At 39.2% G+C, this 20,695-nt stretch overlaps 1 protein-coding gene and 1 long non-coding RNA gene across 2 annotated transcripts in view; both read right to left on the reverse strand.

Annotated features, from left to right (window-relative positions):
- Positions 1-2,215, reverse strand: part of LOC104948665 (uncharacterized) — a 7,499-nt gene extending 5,284 nt beyond the window's left edge. Inside the window, exon 1 of the long non-coding RNA XR_798717.1 lies at positions 2,206-2,215. This is a non-coding gene — a long non-coding RNA (uncharacterized lncRNA). The remainder of the gene's footprint in view (positions 1-2,205) is intronic.
- Positions 1-20,695, reverse strand: part of tjp1a (tight junction protein 1a) — a 221,129-nt gene that overhangs the window by 151,740 nt on the left and 48,694 nt on the right. The gene's annotated exons all lie outside the window — the stretch shown is intronic.

Here is a 20,695-nt window from a genome sequence, read left to right on the forward strand (position 1 = left end):
CAACTCGTAAGTGGCTATGTCTCCCGAGTATGAGCGTCGATCGTGGGAGCGAATGTCAATGGGGGGGGTGCTAGTTAAGTACACGCGTCTCATACAAGCCTAGTTTGTTTACAAGATTGTGGCTTCGTGATACCCTGGAAAAAGAAATCTCTGCGTGAGAAATACAAGGTGTGGCGTGTGAGCGTGTGAATGGAGTGAAATGCGTGTGTCTCACGGCAAATTATTTTGAACCCAGGCTAACAATAGCATTAAGCTAGTCGGGCCCCTGCTGTCCATTCGATCCTCTGCAGGGTGACCTGATGTTAGACATTAACTATTCTACAGGCCGCCTCTCATTTGACTATTCAGCAGTTAGGGGACTCGGGGGCACGGCAGCCTGAGTGGCAGACGCCAATAATACCCTCTGCAAAGAAGGGGGGAGGAAATGGATCAACAAGCCAATGGGGAAGAACTGATCCATCATTTTGTCAGCCATTGTCCAGAGTCTGAGCTTCGCCTCCCTGGTGAATGTGTCACCATGCTAACAGCCACTTACAGCTTTTAATTACGGAGAGGGGTGGCAGAGGTGAAGGAGCTGCATGTGTCAGTAACGGTGACTTTTTAATAATTTGTTTGAAAATGCAGCAGAGGCCACATGTCGCCATCATCATATCATAGTCCTGTTAAAGCCTTGCTATACAAACAGTGTGAATGACAGCTATTAAACACACCGGAGTGAAGGTCTGCGTACGCCTCTTCAAACACATTGTGCACATGTTGAACCTTGTTGAATCAGAGCAGCCATATTTCAATTGTGCATAAATTATAACCCTCTCTCCTAAAAAAAAATACACTCCAGCTTCCCACGCCTTCATAGAGAGCTTTTAACCGATTGCATTATTTAAAAAGCCACCCCAACGCACAAAAGCAATTTGGTAGAAAAGCAGCCGTAAAATATAGCTTTCAGTGTTCAGCCGTGGGCACAAATGGTTTGTCTTTCATCAGCGCTCTCTCCTGAGACTGCCTCTGTCCTCTTGTCAAACATGGCCCCCGCTTCCCCACACGGCAAAGAGCATCCTAAGTGTTACTGCCGCTCTCCAACACAATTGATCTCACATCAGGTGCACTTGAACCCTCCAGTATTGCAAGGGCGTTATCCGAATCCTCTCTTTTGATGTAATGCAAACTATTAAAAGGTCAGTATATGTTGTGTTTCAAAATACTTTTTTCTACAAGATATCTGAAAAGTAGGCATCCGGGTGAGAGATGTCGAGAAGGAGGGGAACTAATTAAAATGCTGAAATGGTGTAACCTTCAGAGTTTTCTGTGTTTAAGCGTGGCGTGCGCTCCTGCAGAAAGGGGCAAATTAAATCAGGTCTGAGCAGTGACACGCCTGAGAGACGCGTTCAATATGTATGATTTATCTACTTAGACAAATGAAATCACTGTCAGCTCATTCAGGCGAGAAGGTTTCAATGTCTTCTCCGCGGGAGCAAATGCAATTTGGATCAAATTTGATTTTGTCCAAACTTTTTTTTACCCTGCAGTGGCTCATGGGAAAGGGCGTTTCTTATGCAGGATGACAGGAAGTGGGCATCCATCCATCTTCATTCTCACAGTACAGTAAAAGAGCAACTTGAGAGAAGACTAGTAAAGATTATAAATTTAAATTCATTTAATTATTTCCTGTAATAAGTGTTACATTATGTTCTGTAGCTAATCAAAAGCTGTGCATGCATTTTATCAGGGTACAAAAAGATAATTAGATGTCTTTCACTGTGTAAAGTTAGTCTTCCAATGTAATAATACTTATTTGTCAGTAGATTGATGTTAAAGAGACAGTAAAAATAAAAATAAATAGTTTTTTGTTTTTGTGGGATGACCCTGAAGGCAGCATCTCCCTGGTTCAATGGGATTTCTCCATTTGATTTTGGATTTTTGCTGAAATAATCTCTTTAGCAATCAAACGTATATGTATATCATTTTAATTAAGGACTGATTTTGTGCTCTTAAAATACCGAAATGTGAAGATATTTGATAATATTATAGCTCCATCAGCTGGTAAAGATAACGACAAGTGATGACAGCTATAGGACTTGGTCCTGAAGGTGAGAATCTGATCAGTATGACAAGCGTCGTTTACAAATATTTACCAGTTTCTGATGAAATCATGCCACGTCCTCTGCACGGTTAATGGAATTGCACCACTCTGATAGCTTGGTAAACTCTGCATTACCATCAAAAGAGTTTCCAAAGCATTGACAGTGGAAGACTTTGATTAGCGGACCCTTTCTAGTTTCTAAATGATAAATGTCAACACATTGAATCTGTTGGTGAAGCCACTGCTCTGTGGAATAATCTCAGGATGTTTGTTGGTGAATACATTTGTTTACTGACCTTTTCCTGCTATTAAATAACCATTTACCCAGGCACCCAAAATAAGCTAATGGCTTGATATAAGAGCATTTATCCTCTGCACCTATTAATGTCCCGGTGTCATCGTTTCCTGAAAAGCATCCTGAGTCTGAATGATAACAATGACTAATGTGCTTACTCCCATTCTGCAATCACCGTCACCTCACAATCCATACTCATTTTCTCCAAAGAGGAAATCCACATTAGCTCTGTGAGTGATTTATGGACTTGTCCACACAGCTTTAAATACAGAAACCACAAAGAGAAGGTTGGGATAAACCTCATTTATCTCTTAGGGGAAGTTATGTGTGCATACACTTATTATCGCATGATGCACTAGATGATCGGAATAGTACGGTGGCCAACAGGTGCAAATGAAAAACATTTCCATTAGGAGAAACCCGCTGCTTCAGAAACGATGCAAATGAAAAAACACAAATGTGCAAAAACACATGCAAATGAAGAAACATTTTCACCAACTTCACACAAAAGTGTGCAGCATTTACTAAAAGCGCTGCATAAAGGAAACACTGCAAGAAGCTAAAAAACCAAACGAAAACCAAGAGACACTAAAGATGCACACAGCTTGGACCGGAGTGCTTGTTGGCGTTGACCGACTGTCTTTGTTGTTGGAAACGTACCTAAAATGTAAATGTTATCGACTTCTTTAACAAATGTGATCCCATGATTCCTTTCAATATTATTGCAGATCTGCCTTAAGCTAGCTAATCTAACATAGTTTACATAGTCATTCAAAATATACTGACAAAACACTGTGCAGACTAACTGTGCCAACAGTGACAGTGGTCCAACTTTATAATCCCCTAACATTAACAAGCGCTCCGGTCCCCGATATGTGCAATGCATGAGAGGTGGTTTTCATTCACTTGATACACACATACTTTATGTAAGAGGGGAGAGATGTATTTTATATAACATGGAAGGACAGTTGTATTGGAGCTATTACTGTAACAGCTCAAGTTTTATTCTCTAAACAAATGTGCATATGCTGTGGTCAGAGTGAAATGCTCTGCAGAAACGTTTTTATGTTAGCAGGAGACCTCGTGCATCAAACACAGGAAGTACTTATTGAGGAAAAGTGTGAACACACACACAAAGAAAACAGTCAGCACCAGCAAAACACCAGACAAAAGTCAGAAATACAAACAAAACATCTGAGGCTCTGCACAACAAGCTGCAACACCTGTTCACACCTTTATATAAATACTGAATATATCTACGGTTCAAGCAGGAGTCACACACTAAGGGTAAATTCCTCAGAGGAGACAGTATGGTAGAAAAGACACAGCAAAGTAGCCTGAAGTATAAATTTCTCTCATGACTAAGGCAGGGATTTATAAATACCTGTTATAAATAGCTATAGCAGCTCAAGTGGGAAGCATATATACTGTAGTCGCTTACATATCTAAACAGGGTTTATCATATACTTTAAGTAAAGAAAGCATCTCATTTATTCAAAGCATCATGCACAATACATTGGCAGGTGAATGCTCCCCAACTGAGGATATGTTTTCCAGTTAGCTGCAGGAGATAAAGAGGGTTTCCTGTTTTTCTAAGGTTGTTTTTTTTGTGGCTGCAAAATATATTTGCCCTCAAGGACGGTCAAGGTAGAAGTTGCTACAGACAGAAGCAAAAGGTTAATAAAGCAAATATAATACGACTTGGTGCATATCAAACAAAGTCCTCCTCATTACAGATAAAACCCACAACTGCACATCAGAGGTACAGACTGAGGCTTCAACTTAAACAGGAAGCGAGGTGAAGTGTAAAGACATCTAACATACTGAGCCAAGTAAATTACTCCATTCTGAAGACATTAATAGAAGCAGATGCCACATCTCAAATGAATACTACAGGTTCACTGTAACTCTGTTGATCAGAAATCAGAGACAAATATGGCAATGAATTTGAATTACAGTATGCAGGAGATCTTATTTGCATTTCTCTTTCCCTGCCTTTCATGTCTTCTTGCCATTATGAATTGGCAAGAAATAAATAATTTGAATATCTTAAATTCTCAAGTCTTATCCTATCTTGTCTCAACAACTTGCATCACCTCAGTGTTAAATGACAGTGTGCGGAAAGCTAATCCACCTTGTTGTACACCATCCCTTGCGCTTGTTGTTACTCCTACTGCTTTAATTTGCATTAATGGCTTGGGAAATAATTAAATGCTTGAATTGTGCATTGTGTAAAATGCCAATATAATGATATGGTACATGCATAGCTATTTAGAAAAAGCTTGTTATTTGTTTAATGATGCATTTTTTAAATGTGCCTCCCAAAGTGTGCCTCCCAAAGCAAGAGTTGATGATAAAGCCTCCATGCAAAACTGCCAAAAAGGAAACACTGAAGAGTATGTCCAGTTTGTGGCTTTGTATTCTGTTAGGAGTAGGATCAGAAGATTCAGAATGAAAGAAAATGCATTGGGAAAGCTCAAGCTCTAAGCACAATTATGGTTATAATGGCTTACTGGGGTCTATTTTAAAAAGAGTCAAGACTTTCAATATGTATTATTAAAACATTGCTATACAAGAGGCTGCGTTTAGGGGACCCTTAATGCTTTTTGCGGTTTACCCTCTCCTATAGTTTGTTCTATAGGTTTTTATGTATGTAAATGGTCTGCAAAGGCAAAAATCCCAAAGTTCCCTCCAGAGGCAGTTTCTCTTCCACACACTACCCCCCCTGCTTGAAACGCCACAATTTAACTCCTGTGTTTACTTCCTGAACATCACTATGAAACGCTGGCTTCTATTGGCTTGATCTCCAAATAATTGTAGGTGATTTAGCTTCTTTACTTTCTCAAGAAACTACAGATCCTAGCAAACAAATGTTTTGAATGAAAATGAGATTAATGAAGCAACAGGTAATCATGTTGCCGTTTTTTAAGATTCTGAGCAAAGACTGAAGATCTTTCTTTTTACACCTGATAAAACAGTATGTGCCAGGTGCCCATTAAGAGAATCTGTAGAAGAAATAAAGTAATATAAATGTCCGATTGCACTTTAAAGTGTGACAGTGTAAATTCAAAAGTTTAAATCTGATTGGGACTCACAGAAAGTCTCTTCAGGGGTTGCTGCTTAATGTGTGCACTGGCTTATTTGCAGATAATTAAAATTACTTGACAACAATTAAGAAGAAAGCAATCTGTGCTGGGCAGGTGATGAGTAATCTCTACTCAATACTCAGTCTATAATTATGATTATGTTATATTAATAATTGCTTCCAGTAAATGCATCGCCAGACACTGAGCTAATACTTCATTATCTATTCATTACTCATCATTAAGCATTAGAGTATCTCACTTAAAACACAGTCCGGGCCTGTTAGTCAGCAGAAATCATGAGGAAGTATTGCAGCATCTCTCCTAAGTTTAACTCTTTGGAGGCAGCAGACTGGGAAACACTCCGGGACTTGCAAACAAGACGTGTTCACCCTGAGGGAGGGCTTACATTAACTATTTACAATGACAGGTATGCGTTTCAACAAATCGTCTACCCGAGTCATGTGTTAGAAGGCACCACAAACATGCAGGGGGGTAAGAAGTACTCCTTTACGCAAGTACAAGTATGAAATAATATGGTCTGAAAATACTCAACCCAGTCTCACGGCATTGCGTGTTATAGTCACGACATTTAATCTATTGATTTGTGTTCACCAACACGATTTTCCCCTTTTTTTCGTGTCACACAGAACGATTTTAAAATCAATGTATTTCTATTGGTAGTGTGTTTCGTGCCTGCAACACGTCTTTTTGTCCGGTCGGGTCTTGGAAGACCGGAAGCTGTGTGGTTCATAAAAACATGTTCTTACTCAATATCAAGCCACGATTATTGTTCTTATTTTAAATCGTTGGGATATGGTGTGAATGCGATATGAAATCTGAAAAACCTTTCGGAGTTTAGGATGGCCGAAGACACTACACTACCCAAAATCCTCAGCTTGACTACAGCCCCTTTGCTTGACAAACCCCGTGATTAATCTTCAAGCTCTGGGATTGGATGTTGGAGTGGCAGTGTGCCAAGGTTACTCCGAGCGTCAAACAGCACTTTGAAATGGAACGAAACCACGGCAGACTATCCAAAACTGGACTCGAACGGGAACAGCCCCCCCGCTTGTGACTATCACTAACATAAAGTAGCTAATGTTAGCTTGTGACTGTTACTAACATNTTAGTGATTCATGATTTAAGGCACCGTTAATAACGTTGTAAGAGGGGAACTACAGCAAATTCAATATTTGTTTAGTGCTTTCATGTCAATTCGGCGAACATATTATCATTAAACTGATCGGAGGCATGATGATTAAAAATCGTGTGTTTAAGCGGCTTGGATTTCCTGATGAAAAAACAACCCATGGTTTTTTGTATAGTATGTAGTGATCGCACGTGCATAAACAACCTTATTTTGGTTAAGATAGCAACTGTGGATGTTTTGTAAAGTGAGACATGTGCTGCTCATTTAGCACAGAATATGATCCTAATCCGTGACATATGGACTACAAAGTCAGCTATATCAGATACGCTGTAGATCTATCAGCTGTCGTGATTTTCACATGAGTTCACTGTGCCAGCTTCTAATCACTGGCTCCCCTGGTGGATCAATGATCATTGCAGCTGGTTTCATTATAATTTTATGTATTTATCAAGGGGCGTGTCAAGGTCATCGGGGGGTCTTTCCTTTCAGCGACGGCCACCAATGCTCCGATCACGGGACCCACTACGGTAGCGGGCGTCAAATGTAGTGCTACATCGGTAGGCCTGAGAGTTGACAAAGACATTTGCCTGAGCCTGATAGTCCCAAGCCAATTCTGACGTTCTGTCCCAACTGCTCTTTTTCCCACACCAAGTTGTTAATCAAACGATCCCATTAGAACTATAGATAACCAGTTTACATTTCTTCGAAGAGGAGCGGCCCAGAAAGGCCCGGTCAGCATTACACACTTTGACTCATAGCTTATTTAGTCCTATCATATTTGAATGGAACGAAGATAAGTTTTGCAGCCTTGCTTTATGCATTGTTCAGGAGTACAATGGGTGAATCCTTAACACAGCTGATTGAAGAAATTTGTACAACGCCGTGCCAACCATCATCATAAACAGGGTCGGACAAACCCAAGGCAATCGCTGTACACGAATGAAAACATGACTGAGGCAAAGGGTCAAAGTGAGAAGTCAAACAGAACCGGTGACTAATTAAAAATGCTATCATCATTACTGTTATATGTATCTGTATTTTAACCTGGTTTTGACAACTACATTAATTGTTTTCGACACCAATGCCACAATGCTTGTTCTTATACGCTACTGTAATGTATTTACTCAGTACTTTACAACGCACTTTTTTTTGGGTCCTTTTGGGCATTGATACTTCCATTTTAGGAGAGAATCTGCAATGTGCCAATCATAATCGAGGTGGTTACTTGGCGCTTCTCCTGGAATCGTCCTGTAAATTAACCATACGTCGTAAGATACCAAAAGAAAAAATATATACATAGCCACGCTCCCTAAATGCATCAGGTTTTGGATGAACAAGCTGGCTTTGTGCCATGGAGCAAAACAATTAAAAGATAGATGGATAAAACTCGAATAATATTGGAATTATTACCAAACAAAAATGGAACACAAAAGCAGATTTGTATGACATCACAAATTTGAAAATGCCTTTCCTGATTTATGAGGGGAACTCTAACGGGTCAGTGCATCCTAAGAAGTCCTACCACTGTAACATTTCCAAGGCTAATTGCAAAATAGGCCTGAGTTATCAAGAGCTTGACAGCACCCCTACTGCTTTTCTGTAACCTTCCTTCAAAGTATGGTAATGTAATCATTTCTGTATCTCCTTTCATGTAGACCATGCACTTATGTAACACCTTCTTCCAGTATAGCTGTTGCTACATTTCAGTTGTCGGTTTGGCCCATTTCAGCAGCATCAGATAACCAAATCTCCCACCTGGCTCACCTTTGCCTCAATAAAAGCAATTTTGCTCACACAAACGACTGGGTGTCCTGCCTCCAATTTCTCATTATCCAAACCCAAATAGGCTATTCGTTATGATGCGACTGGGGCTGATAGGTTCGCATGTAGATGGGCTTACAGAAAGATTCCGTCGATACAAAAAAAGAGGACAATCCGGGATAAAATTAGAAAATTGTTTGCAACAGAAAAGGCCACAACTTGGTCAACAACACTGCATCATAAAGATAAATAAAACATCTATTTAATGCCAGCATCTTTTCATTCATGCAATTAACATAATGTGCTATCTTCATTAGCTATTGTTACAGACACCAATAGGTTCTAAGCTATAGAAAACATGGTACCTGTTCAACGGGTGGTATTACAACTGCTTGAAGGTATGAACTGAAGTGTTTAATCTGCAAAATTGCAAACTAAGATGGTCATGGTAATGCGCTACGCAGTGATAGTGGCAGAAAGTACTTATTGAAGCCTGAAGGCAAATGTCAGCATGAAAACATAATACAATGGTTTTGGCAACTACACTTTAAAGAACAGAACACCCTCAGTCAGATTATACCAAGTGGTTCTAGCAGAGTACTGTACATAACAGTTACAGCTGTAATCTCAGCTCGCATGTAATGATGAATTTAACATTATCGAAGCAGTCTAAAAGTTGTAGCAGCATTTTTTTTCTTTACTGCAAACCAATCACTTAGGGGGCCAAATTAGAACTTGAACTCAATTAAGAAGTTTTGCAGAAGCAATTATCCTGAAAGGGACACAATTATGACAGATCCATCAAGACTATTGAGATAAATATACTTAAAATGACACTGGGTCCTTGTCATTGGTGGTGGTATGAGTACAATTTGGGAATTATCCGATAAAGAAAGTTTGTGCCAATTTATCAGACAATTAAAATGAGTTTCACCTGGAGTATACAAGAAAAAGTACTAACGTATAGAAACATAATCAACGATCATTACACGATGCTTTCTGTTGTAAATGTAAACATACTAAGATACATTATTATCTCAGAGGGGACATGTAGTTCTTACTCTGTGTTATTAACAATTCACATAAGGTGGGGGCGCATTTCACTTCATGATACACATTTTGTTTATTCCATGGAATGCTCTTAACATCCGATAGCATGAATATATTAAATCTTTGACAATAGATACATAAAAAAATGTAATCTGTGGAAGACCAATTATCTGAGCCGGCCCGGCTAAAATAACTGGATGGCCTACCTGCCTGTCAGCCTTCCATATGTGCACAAACCTATCACGTGCCCTCATTGGTCATTTGCGCGCTTGTGTGTGTTGGAGGAGGGGCTCTGTAAGGAAGTCTTTTTCGGCTGCGTACTTTCAGATTCTAGCGCACTCAAGCTGGTTTCTCCATTCTTACCTACCCCACCTTTAAGGCCAGAAATACACACACACGCAGAACCAGGACGTATAGACATGCACTAATTGATAAAAGGGGACTGGAACCAGGGAGCAGCTGGGGGTTTGATGTGTTACTCAAAGACAACTTTTTGGTCCAATCAGGACTTGAACCGGCGACCCTTCGGTTCCCAAGCCAAGTCCTTTTCAGACTGAGCTACTGCCGGTTTCCTTGTAATGATAAAACCACCACCTGGCATTTAAACAGATATATTTTTAAGTGTGAAGTATATACAGTATATAGATCTTTTAAAGTATATACACAGTATATTAATAAAGTAATAGTAATTTGGTGGTCACGCCTTTAACATTCAGATTTGCATTTCCATATGGAGCATTAAAAGTATCCATACTCATTGTGAGAGTAAAGCAGAGATCATGGATTGAAATATAATCTGTAATCAGAGATTTATCTTCTAATATTAAACACATTTGACTTGTGGTCCATCAGCATTGTGAATTTAAATAAAGAAAGGCATGTATATCTATACCAAAGATGCATTAAGAGTGTAAGCACTCTCCCCCCATCCTCTCTCTCTCTCCACCCACGCTGCTCCAACAGCGCCGCAGAGTGCTCTCGTGCTTAATGAATTGAGACAGAAGGCCACATAAATGTGACCAGTTCAGTAAAGGCAGCAGCAGACACAGAGAGAGGCTCACTGTGTTTCGTACGCAGGGAGCACCGGAGGCGCCCTACGGTCTGATCCCTGCTTTACCCTGCCTCTGGTTGGCATAAACATCTAATAGGGCCTAAAAGCCTGAGATAAGGGCAACACATGCTGCGTAAGTGGTTGAAAATGGGACATGGAAAAGGTTTTAGGACATTCCAAGAAGAAAGCGTAGAGCGAGCGTCTCTTCTAATCCATGAGATATGTGTCCCTGTGGTACGGGGTCATGGCACTGTGTGTGTGTGTGTGTGTGTGTGTGTGTGTGTGTGTGTGTGTGTGTGTGTGTGTGTGTGTGTGTGTGTGTCACTGCCAACAGGGCCAGCACATATCATCGCTCATCAGAGATGGAGAAGATGTTTCCTCGGGGGTCAGTGAGCATCCGTCACTTCACATGAAGCCAGCCAGGAGGGAGGAGAAGGGAAGAAGGATGGAGCAAGGGCTGGATGAGAGAAAACACAGAAGACTGGGGACAAAGCGTGGTGGGGGGTGCAGAGGGAGAGGGACGGAGGAAGTGCTTCCTCCAGTCAACGTCATGCCAGCAGGAGACTGGGATGCAAGAAAGAATGACGAAAAACAGAATGAGCTCAAAGAGAAGAGAGGGTGATGGAGAGAAGTTAGAATATGTTTGCCAGAGGGAACCAGGGAGAAGAATGAGGGCAACACGATGTGGATCTTTTACATAAAGCGGGATCATGCACAGGTCAGCACATCAGCCCCAACAAAGTCAACGCAGAGGAGTAGTTCAGGAGGAAAGCCTGGATAACATAAATAAAACAAGGCCGACAGGAGGACTGACCGCCTCACCCAGAAAACAGAACTCACCTACTGCAACGAAACCCTCTTTTCTGCAGCGCCATTAAACTTAGCGGGGGGAAAAGGAAATGATGGAAGCACCATTTATTGGCGCCAGCATATCCCTTCAGCTGTCAGTAAATACTTCCTCCCCTCGGAAGAGGATGTTTCTGTATTTATGGGTTTTAATAGGAAGAGCGTGATCATCCTATTGACCGGCCTGCTCGCATCCTAATGGCCACCTTAAATCTCGGGAAACACTGTATTCTGTGCTGAGTTACAGGCAAATTAACATGGAGAGGGAGGCTGCTGCAGCCGGAAGGGAGGAAAACAATCGCCTGAATGATTGTTGGACATTTAGAATGACTAGGGAGGGGAGGCGGGGGGAACGAGAGCAAGAGAAGAGGCAATAAACGATTTTCATCAGCGGCAGAGGGAGAAGGAGGTGGGCAGGAGAGGGTGGGCGGAATCCACCAGGCTCGCTTTCCATTATAAGAGTCATAAAATAGTTTTAATGACCAAATATTGGGCTCTTTGAAAGATCATATTACAAGCGTTATGGTGCCACACACTGTGGGGCGGACAGATTGTGCGGTGGCTCCGTGTGCGTCTGCATCAGGCTCTCTTTCCCTGTGTGGGTCTGCATGTGTGAATATGACTGGGTGTCAGCTGATTTACTGTAAATCTATCACTACTGAAGGTGTGCACATGCAGACATGTACGGTGTGCATAGGGGAAGGACAGTAGCACATTTAAGGGAGCTCAGAACTGTGTTGCAGAAAGATTATTTCCTTTTTTTCCCTCATCTGTGTAACATGAGTAATGACTGTCATACCTTACTTTTAAAGAGGTCATATTAGGCCATTTGGGGGTTTTCCTCTCCTGTAGTGTGTTCTATAGGTTTTTATACACGTCAGTGGTCTGCAAAAGCTTGAATCCCTGTGTTCCCTCCAGAGGCATTTTTTCTCCCCCCCCTGCCTGAAATACCTCCATTGGAATCCTTTGTTTACTACTGTAACATAGTGACATCACTATGTAACACTTGCTGTTTTATTGGCTAGCGCTCCAACATATTGTGATAATGTTAAGAGGCGGGACATTTCCCGACTGATCCCTAAGCAGTTCACCAATCACAACAGAGCCGGTCAGCTGACCAATCAGAGCAGACTAGGCTTTGGGAGAGCATGATATCGTCATAAAATGGTTTGCATGATATCCTACAAAAAGTTATTCCTTGACAAATATACAGCAACATGTGTTGCTTGTTACAAACATTCACAAATATCTTCACAAAAAACAACTTGGCTAGGTTTAACAATAAAATGTGGTTGGGTTTGAATAATCCATGGAAGTCACATTAGGGTTAGGGAGACAGATGTATCCTGTGTGACATCAGTTTACATATGCCGTCACACAGGATACAAACAGCTGTCTAGGTAAAAGTTTTGTGTCGTAGGACCAACCCATCCTCCGCAAAGTCCACACTATGAGACCTTTATCATGCTTTAAGCTTCTCAGTTCACACAAAATATTGTATATGAAATTAAGATCTTGGATTTAGTTTTCTGTTTTATTTTTGAAAATAGTTTTCTCCTTGTGTCTTGTCTGGTTTTACTTCTTGCCTTTGTGTTTTCCCGACTACGTGGTTGTGTGATTCAGTTAGCCTGCTGCTCTTGTGTTTTTGCAAACACTCCCCAGCTGTGTCTTGTCTCTGATCAGTCCTTGGTCTATAATGTCAGAAAGTAGAACTAAAAAGTGCAGTTGTATTTCCCAGAGCCCAAGGTTGTGTTTTAAAATGACTTGTTTTGCCCAGCCTTAAATTCTAAACCAAAATATGTTAAAATAAGAATCATAAAAAGTCAAAACCAATTGATTTTAGCCTTCAAAATTCTAAAGATTTGCTTTTTTCCCCCTTTTTTTTATCACTGCATATTTATTATATGTTGGTTTCAAATCAAGCTAATAGATGATGCCACCCATCTCTGGGAAATTGCGTCAAGTACTGGAGATAACCATTTTTAGACAAAAAGAAAAAGCTGGAAAATAAATACATAAATCTTAAGCCTGTCGCTGCATAACTCCTCATTACAGCGGGATATTGATTTTAGACTGAAATAGGTCATTGGTACAGTAGTTGATTAATAGTTTGGGTAAGAAATGCATTTAATTGGAAAGAAACAATAATTAATGGATAAAACCACGTTGAAAATAATCACTAGGTGCACGGGATGTTTTATACTTCTGATGAACTCTAATTATAGTGACCCTATGATTTAAAAGATACATTGCTAAATCTATCAATGTGTACCTATAGTGCCAATAAGGAATTGATAAATTGAGCAGACAAATTGGAAGATGCCTCCATCCAGACAGACATTTAACTTAGCTTTTAGATTGAACTTTAATACAAAGCTACTCGCTCAAAGAAAGCAAAAGAAAATCAGATGGAAGATAGAATCCAGTTATAAGCTCCAAGGCTTTCTCCTGCTTGATCAAATGACCGCCACTATCAGTACACACGCACCATCCTGACAGAGAAAGTCATTGCTGGTGAACAGAGAAAATTGTGCCTTGAAGATTTGAGTAATTGAATTTGTAAAAGTCATCGTATTACCCTATAATACGATATGCAGATTCAGAGGGGGTTGTAATTTACAAAGGGGTCAAACCTTTATGAAATTGCCACCCCTCCCGATTAACCACACACACACACACACACACACACACACACACACACACACACACACACACACACACACACACACACACACACACACACACACACACACACACACACACACTAATGCAGTTTCTTATTTAGCTTCTGACTCTGCTGCTCCTGCCTCAGAGGAAGTTGAGACGTATGAAAATAAAGCTCAGATGATATCCCGTTACAAAGAAATGCTCCTCGCACTTTGGCTGATTATTCGTCTCCGTGACATGAGCTGTCAGGATTTAAATATCCTTGACAAAGCTTCTTGCAGAAAAAAAAAGGCGAGTGAGGAATCGTCATCCACAGAATAGTGGATACGCTGAAGGCCATGAAACTATACACACTATATGAAGCGCATTTTCAAGACACTCTGAGGCACGCTTGACAAACTGCGACGCTTTTACATTTATACGCTGAACGTAAATATAGCAGGGAGGGCAGACAGAAAATAACTGTGAAAAAGAGCTCTGTTTGTGGATAGTTCAGGGTTTGTGCAAAATGGAAACTGTGAAAAGGAACACTAATAGAAGACCCTAAGCAGCCTTAAGTTATATTATATCCTGTTATGTTAAACTGAACGAACTGAAACTTTAATAAAATGTATTATGTCAATACATTTCACACAACTGTTTTAGGTTAGTTGAAAGCAATAATATCAAGTTGAACTCATATTTTGTATTTACACCTGATTTAAACTTAATATTATTGCTTTCAACTAACCTTGTGTGAAATCTTTAATTAATGCCAACAGTTTATTTTTTTCACTGTACAGTTTTAAAAAAAGAAGAAAAAGAAAAACTGCTGATTTGAGTTGTGTAAAATGGTCAAACAATTGATTGCAGTATTAATCAGAACCAGGTTTTGAAGTTGTTGAGTTGACATGGTTTCATCATCTGTTTTTGTGAGTCCATTTTAATTTTGAATTGTTTTGTCCCTGTGTCATGTCTGTTTTAACTTCCTGTCTTGTGGTTTCCAGTATATGTCTGCCCAACCCTGATTATTTTTGGTATGTTTGTGCTTAGTTCTTTTAGTATTTAAATTCCTGGTTTTCTGTTAGTCTTTGTCAGATCCTTGTTTTTCATGCATCGGAAAGTATTGCTCTATTTTGCCTTGCTTGTAATAAATGGTGTTTTTTGTTGGGTGCTTTGTTGTACTGCGTTTTGGTCCAGCCCAACCTGATTTCCATGGAAATGTACAGTTAAAGGGGACTATTTGGATGGATTGTGTTTAATCTGGATCTAGAACACAGAGAAGCTAAGAGATAAAATAATTCTTGGCTTAAAAACAGAAGCAACTGACATGCTGCCAATCGTTGGAGATGGTATGGATTGGAACTGGATGCATTTTTGTGTTGTCTGTGCCTTGTTTACTGATTTTATTTGTACACGTTTGGCAATGTACGGGGGACTGTTCTGATCCCTGGCAGAAACTGAATGTCATTTAAAAACCCTTTACTTCAGCAATTCTGTCACTTACTATTTTTCTCTACTGTACATTATAGAAAGTAAAAATGACTCATTCACTTCCATACTGTCTTTTGCCAAAACAATAAAAAGTTCCATACTCTGCAACATCCTATTGAGAGTGGTTTATACTACAAGAGGAAAGGGAATGATAACAAATAGATGGATTTCATAGTGTCTACCAATGCAGATAGAACTGAAATAAATTATTGTAATGCCATTTATGTTGTTCAATGATACTTTCTCCGATTGTACTTCTGTTTCTTTTTAACAGAGTCATGCTTTTGAAAAAACTATTTGATATTGAGTCTGATTTTTAGAGGGTCTTTTGATATAGTTAGTCTAGAGACCTCCTATTTTCATCACAAACAAAATACGGGCCTGAGTATAAAATGTACAGTTAAGGTGTGATGTAGCTGTTTTGGGGCGTTTAGATAAATAATCCTAAGTATTGGTAAACTCATTTTTAGCTAATTCAAAAACATACAATAGGTCAAGAGAAGTTATAAGAAGAAACAGGTGACTGATAGGATTATAAGTAATACAACAAAAATAAGGAGAAATCAAAGAGAAAAAATGTATCCAATGGGGCCTTTGCCTGTTGCAGTTTTATTTGTTAATTAATGCATTTATTTATAAATGTCTTTATTTATTTATCCATTCCTATTATTTTGCTTTTCTTTTCTTTTACTTGATTGTTTGACCTAGCGTTATACCAACCCATAATGATATCTATTAAATCCATTCAAACTTAGAGATACCACAAAACAAGAAAAAAGCACATACTAATGCGTAATCCAACATGTCTTACCTTTCTGGCTGTCGATGATAAAGTTGCCCTCCTCGTTTCCTGTGTTGATCTTATACGTGATCCCGTCCCCGTCAGGGTCCTTCGCCAGCACCGTGGCAACAAGCGTGTTTGGACCGGCATCCTCTGAGACGAAGGTCCGGTATCTGATTAAAAAAAAAAACATTGAAAGACACATCAGCACCTCATCTGCACTCCTAAGGCCTTTCACTGAGGATGAGAATGAAAGACATTCAAGTTTTGTCATAGTTTCCAATCGTTTCCATCTAATTCAATGTCCACCATTAGCTCAGTGAGTCAGCAAAAAGATGCTAAGAAACAACCAAAGCCATAAACAGATCATCCAAATGCACCAAATATATTCTGGCACTCTACATCATAACATCAATAGTGTCATTAGTTATTCAGTTATTCAAGGGACCTTGGTATTTCAAATCCAAGGTCGGCAAACGAACATGAACAGGGTTAGCTTTATACTTTTTTAAGAAAAAAGAAGTTGAAATAAACAGGAACAAATGTGGATAAAAAAGAGAAATGCTTTTTATCTGTTCTAAAGGAAATGGTTCTTTGACAGAGCATATCTACAGAGAAATAACCCAAAAAAAACAATAGATATTGAAATGAAATGACTATATAGTCATTATTTTTGTAATGCAACTTTATTCTCATAGTATTAGTACCTCTCAGATATGTGAGAGGTGCTTTAAAAGTGCAAAACGTTTTTGAACATGAGAAGAAATCATTCTGAAACACGTGAGATTTTGAAGTCCTGGGGTTAACAAATGTCTTTAAATTCATTCATGTGGCTATCATTGAAGAGGACAGGTGCCACATGAATGTTAAAAGAGGTTATTTGCACAAATAAAAGACAAAAAGAGGAGGGAGGTGAAAATGATGTCTACATGTGTGTTGACTTCAGGGATGACATTCAATGACAAGCGTCGATTTACAGGATAGTAAATATTTGAATGCAATACATAATGCACGAGAGCCATAATGCAATATATTGTCTTTTCTAAGTGTCCCCTGTAACCTTAATCGGGTTTTTTCTCCTAATTAAAGACATTTCCACCTTAAACTGACAAAAATAATGCATGAAATGGAGTATTAGACTGAATCCATGCTGGGTGATGCGTCTTCAAAGTGTCTTTCAGATCAATAAAAAGGACTAATTAAAGTTTGAATGTCAAATTTCTAAGCGGTACATCACTTCAGAAATACAGATGCACCAAGGAAACTAATGATCATGATATTCCAATTGTCCAGTTTAATCATATGATTATTGGCATTCTTTTCAATGAGGACTGCATTTTTAATTACATCATACAAAATAATCTTCATTATTTATTCAGGGAAGACAATTAAAACTGATGAAAGGGGTGATAGGGACCTGAACAATGGATAAGGGGGCCCTGTCCAAATTAAAAGTTGAGAACCACTGGCGCAAACGATCAGAGGTCACATCTTTAGGCTGAGATTTTGTGCCAATTATTCAGTGTGACATAGTGGGAATGAAACACTGGAAGATTTTCTTTTCAATCTGCAGAGCAAAGACTGGATCAGAAGGGAATTACATTAAAGGTAACACCTGCAGCCACAAGATGGCCTTTCTGTGACCTTCCATTTGGAGTGCTTCTTAGTTGTGATCACAGGAACACAATATACTGAAAAAATTTCAAACCGGCTTTCAGGAAATCAGTAGAAACATTCATAAGTCATGCTCCAATCCTGGTTATGCTCCTCTAGGCTTAGGGTCATAACCAGGGCTGCACATAACTGGTGCGCAGGTGCGCACCCCCCGCCAAAAAAGGAGCAATAGAAACTATGATATTTAGAATGTCAAGCTGACAGTATTCAGCTACTTTGAATTGTTCTGCTTGTGTTTCTGTATTTTCAGGTGAGCAAAATTGGTGAAAAATGTGTGATAGAGATGGGCAATGATGTGAAATGATGTGTGTCGTGTAAAACATTGCAATACTTGTTGCTTATATTTGCTAATTTCAGCACTATAACCACTCCTTGCTCAACAAAAGTTGCGTATTTATGCTGAATATGGTCAGTCAGTGTGTTTTGCGGGTTAATTGTAAGCGGGACTTTTTATTATTTTATGTTTAAGTAGGTACATTATTGTATAGATGCATTTTTCATAAGACCTAGCCGACAGTATGCAGCATGTGCAATGATCTGCTTCTGCTTCTTCAGAAAAAAACAATAAATAGGAATTTATGTTAAACATAATGCACGCCCTTTTGCGTCAAAGTATGCAACAAATGTAAAACAGCATCTTAACACTACACGAAGAATCCTCCAACCATACGGTTACAGATTCAATACTCATGCAATCCAGCAATAAATACGATGATAAATGCATGATACAACACTAACAAGTGCTCTCCTTTTAAAATGCAATGTAAAGCTTGCAAACAAGACGCTTTGATCCAAACCAATGTTTTAATACATACAACCCATCCAAGCTAACTTGCTTTGACATGCATTTCTTACCAGCCCACGCATACCGAACTGAGTTGAGCTTCTCTGAAATTCCCCTTCAGTTTTGTCTTTGTATCTTAGAGTAGCACTTTGAACTTCAGCTTTGAACTCTTTTGGCCTTACACATGCATCTCTGAACCACTGCTGCGCTTGAAAGCTAAACTTGTCTTTAAGGATTGGCCTCGCAACATCCTTGACATGAGGTCCACACTCTACATTTTTGGGACACGTTTCAGCTGCCCTTATGAGAACGGCAGAAACCGTTGCATAATAAAACACGTCATCCTCTCTGGGTCTTCAGTTGAACATGAAGATGTTCATTGGCAATAACTACACATTGTCTTAAGGATATTGTAAAACTGCAAAGCTTAAATTCAGTACCTCTTAATTAACACTATATGCACTTCAGGAATGAAACAATATTCGAGTCTAACTGAGCAAAAATGCAGTTATGATTTGATCCGAATGTAGCTTTCTTTCTGGTAAGTATCACTATAACAATGTGGCACATTTTTTCAGTGTGATTGTAGCAAATCTAGACATACTGTATGTTGATCTTCATAACACATTAACAATTATCCTAACTCACTGGCATTTTCTCTTTATTTTCTCTCACTTTACCGTAGATTGCATAACTTTAGCATGTTTAACTTAGTTAGGCAACTCACTTGGTTATGACATATAAAATCTGACCACTAAAACACAAAAATATAGCCCGCCTAAACCTCCTGCGGCCTTTACAGAATACACAATTTGTTCTTTGCTCACTGACAGATAGGGCGCAGAACCTTGTAGTGAAAACGGCGAGTTACGTTTTATGTTTACCTCCTCTGCTAACTTACGCAGCTACATTCAACTGTTATCTGATTGGTCGTGCGTCAAAAAGTCAGCAGCATGGATGTCAAAATTGAGATCATTTGAACCCTAAGCGCAGTGCTCAGTCTTAATTTAGAACGCTGTGCCACGCTGAGGGTAGCGCTCCTTCCTAGTTGGGCGGTAGCGGTCTCTCCATTGGAACACGACGTCAGCCCAGAGCCGTTTACCGCTGGTCAACTGAAGATATATGTTACACGAACACCAAAAGTTAATGCTGAGCACAGAATTATTTATACGAATCAGTTTCAATCAAACCTCTCTAATATAGGTGTAGAAATGTCAGTGTGCAGACCAGCACATCAGAAGTCTAAGTCGCTCAGGAGAAAATGGATACTGTGCAACCAAAGTGAAAACACACAAAGCAGACATTGTTTGGGAAAGGTAAAGAAAGCTATAATATTTATTCTCTGTTCCCTCTTTCTTTCAGATAAACATTTTATTAACTTATATATTAAGTTACCGTGTTTTTGAATTTGAAAGTATCCTGGTTCTAATTATTTTTACCTATTTATTTTATAACTATTTTGATATAGTTTAGTGTTAATACTTCTGTTTTAATTATCCCTATTTAATATAAACTAATGGTTTTATTTAATTGTAATAGCTAAGCTATACAGTGTTTCCCCCATGTACATTCAGCAGTGGCGCTCACAGTCATCGCCACGGAGGAGCACACAGCCTCTGTGAGCGAGCGAGGCAGAGAGAGAGAGAGAGCACACCTTTATCTATTTAATATAGTTGTAAAAAAGAGTGATTAGTAAAATATGCATAAATAAAAAGAAAGAATACTATAGGTAACATAACATATAGAATAAAAAAGTTTAAATGATTTGTTATTGGTTGTGATCATATTCTAAAGATGTTTGGATTATTGAAAAGTATACAGCTCCCTTTCATCTGAGTGTTGAGAGCTGTATCCATAAATTCAGTTTTAATCTGGTGCTCAAAGTGCATCAGATTGATGCATTTAACTTCAACATTTTCAATCTGATGCACTTTGAGCACCAGATTAAAACTGAATTTATGGATACAGCTCTCAACACTCAGATGAAAGGGAGCTGT

The sequence above is a fragment of the Notothenia coriiceps genome, unplaced genomic scaffold (genome assembly GCF_000735185.1).
Source record: "Notothenia coriiceps isolate Sejong01 unplaced genomic scaffold, NC01 NC01_scaffold00000339, whole genome shotgun sequence".
NCBI classification, from domain to species: domain Eukaryota; kingdom Metazoa; phylum Chordata; class Actinopteri; order Perciformes; family Nototheniidae; genus Notothenia; species Notothenia coriiceps.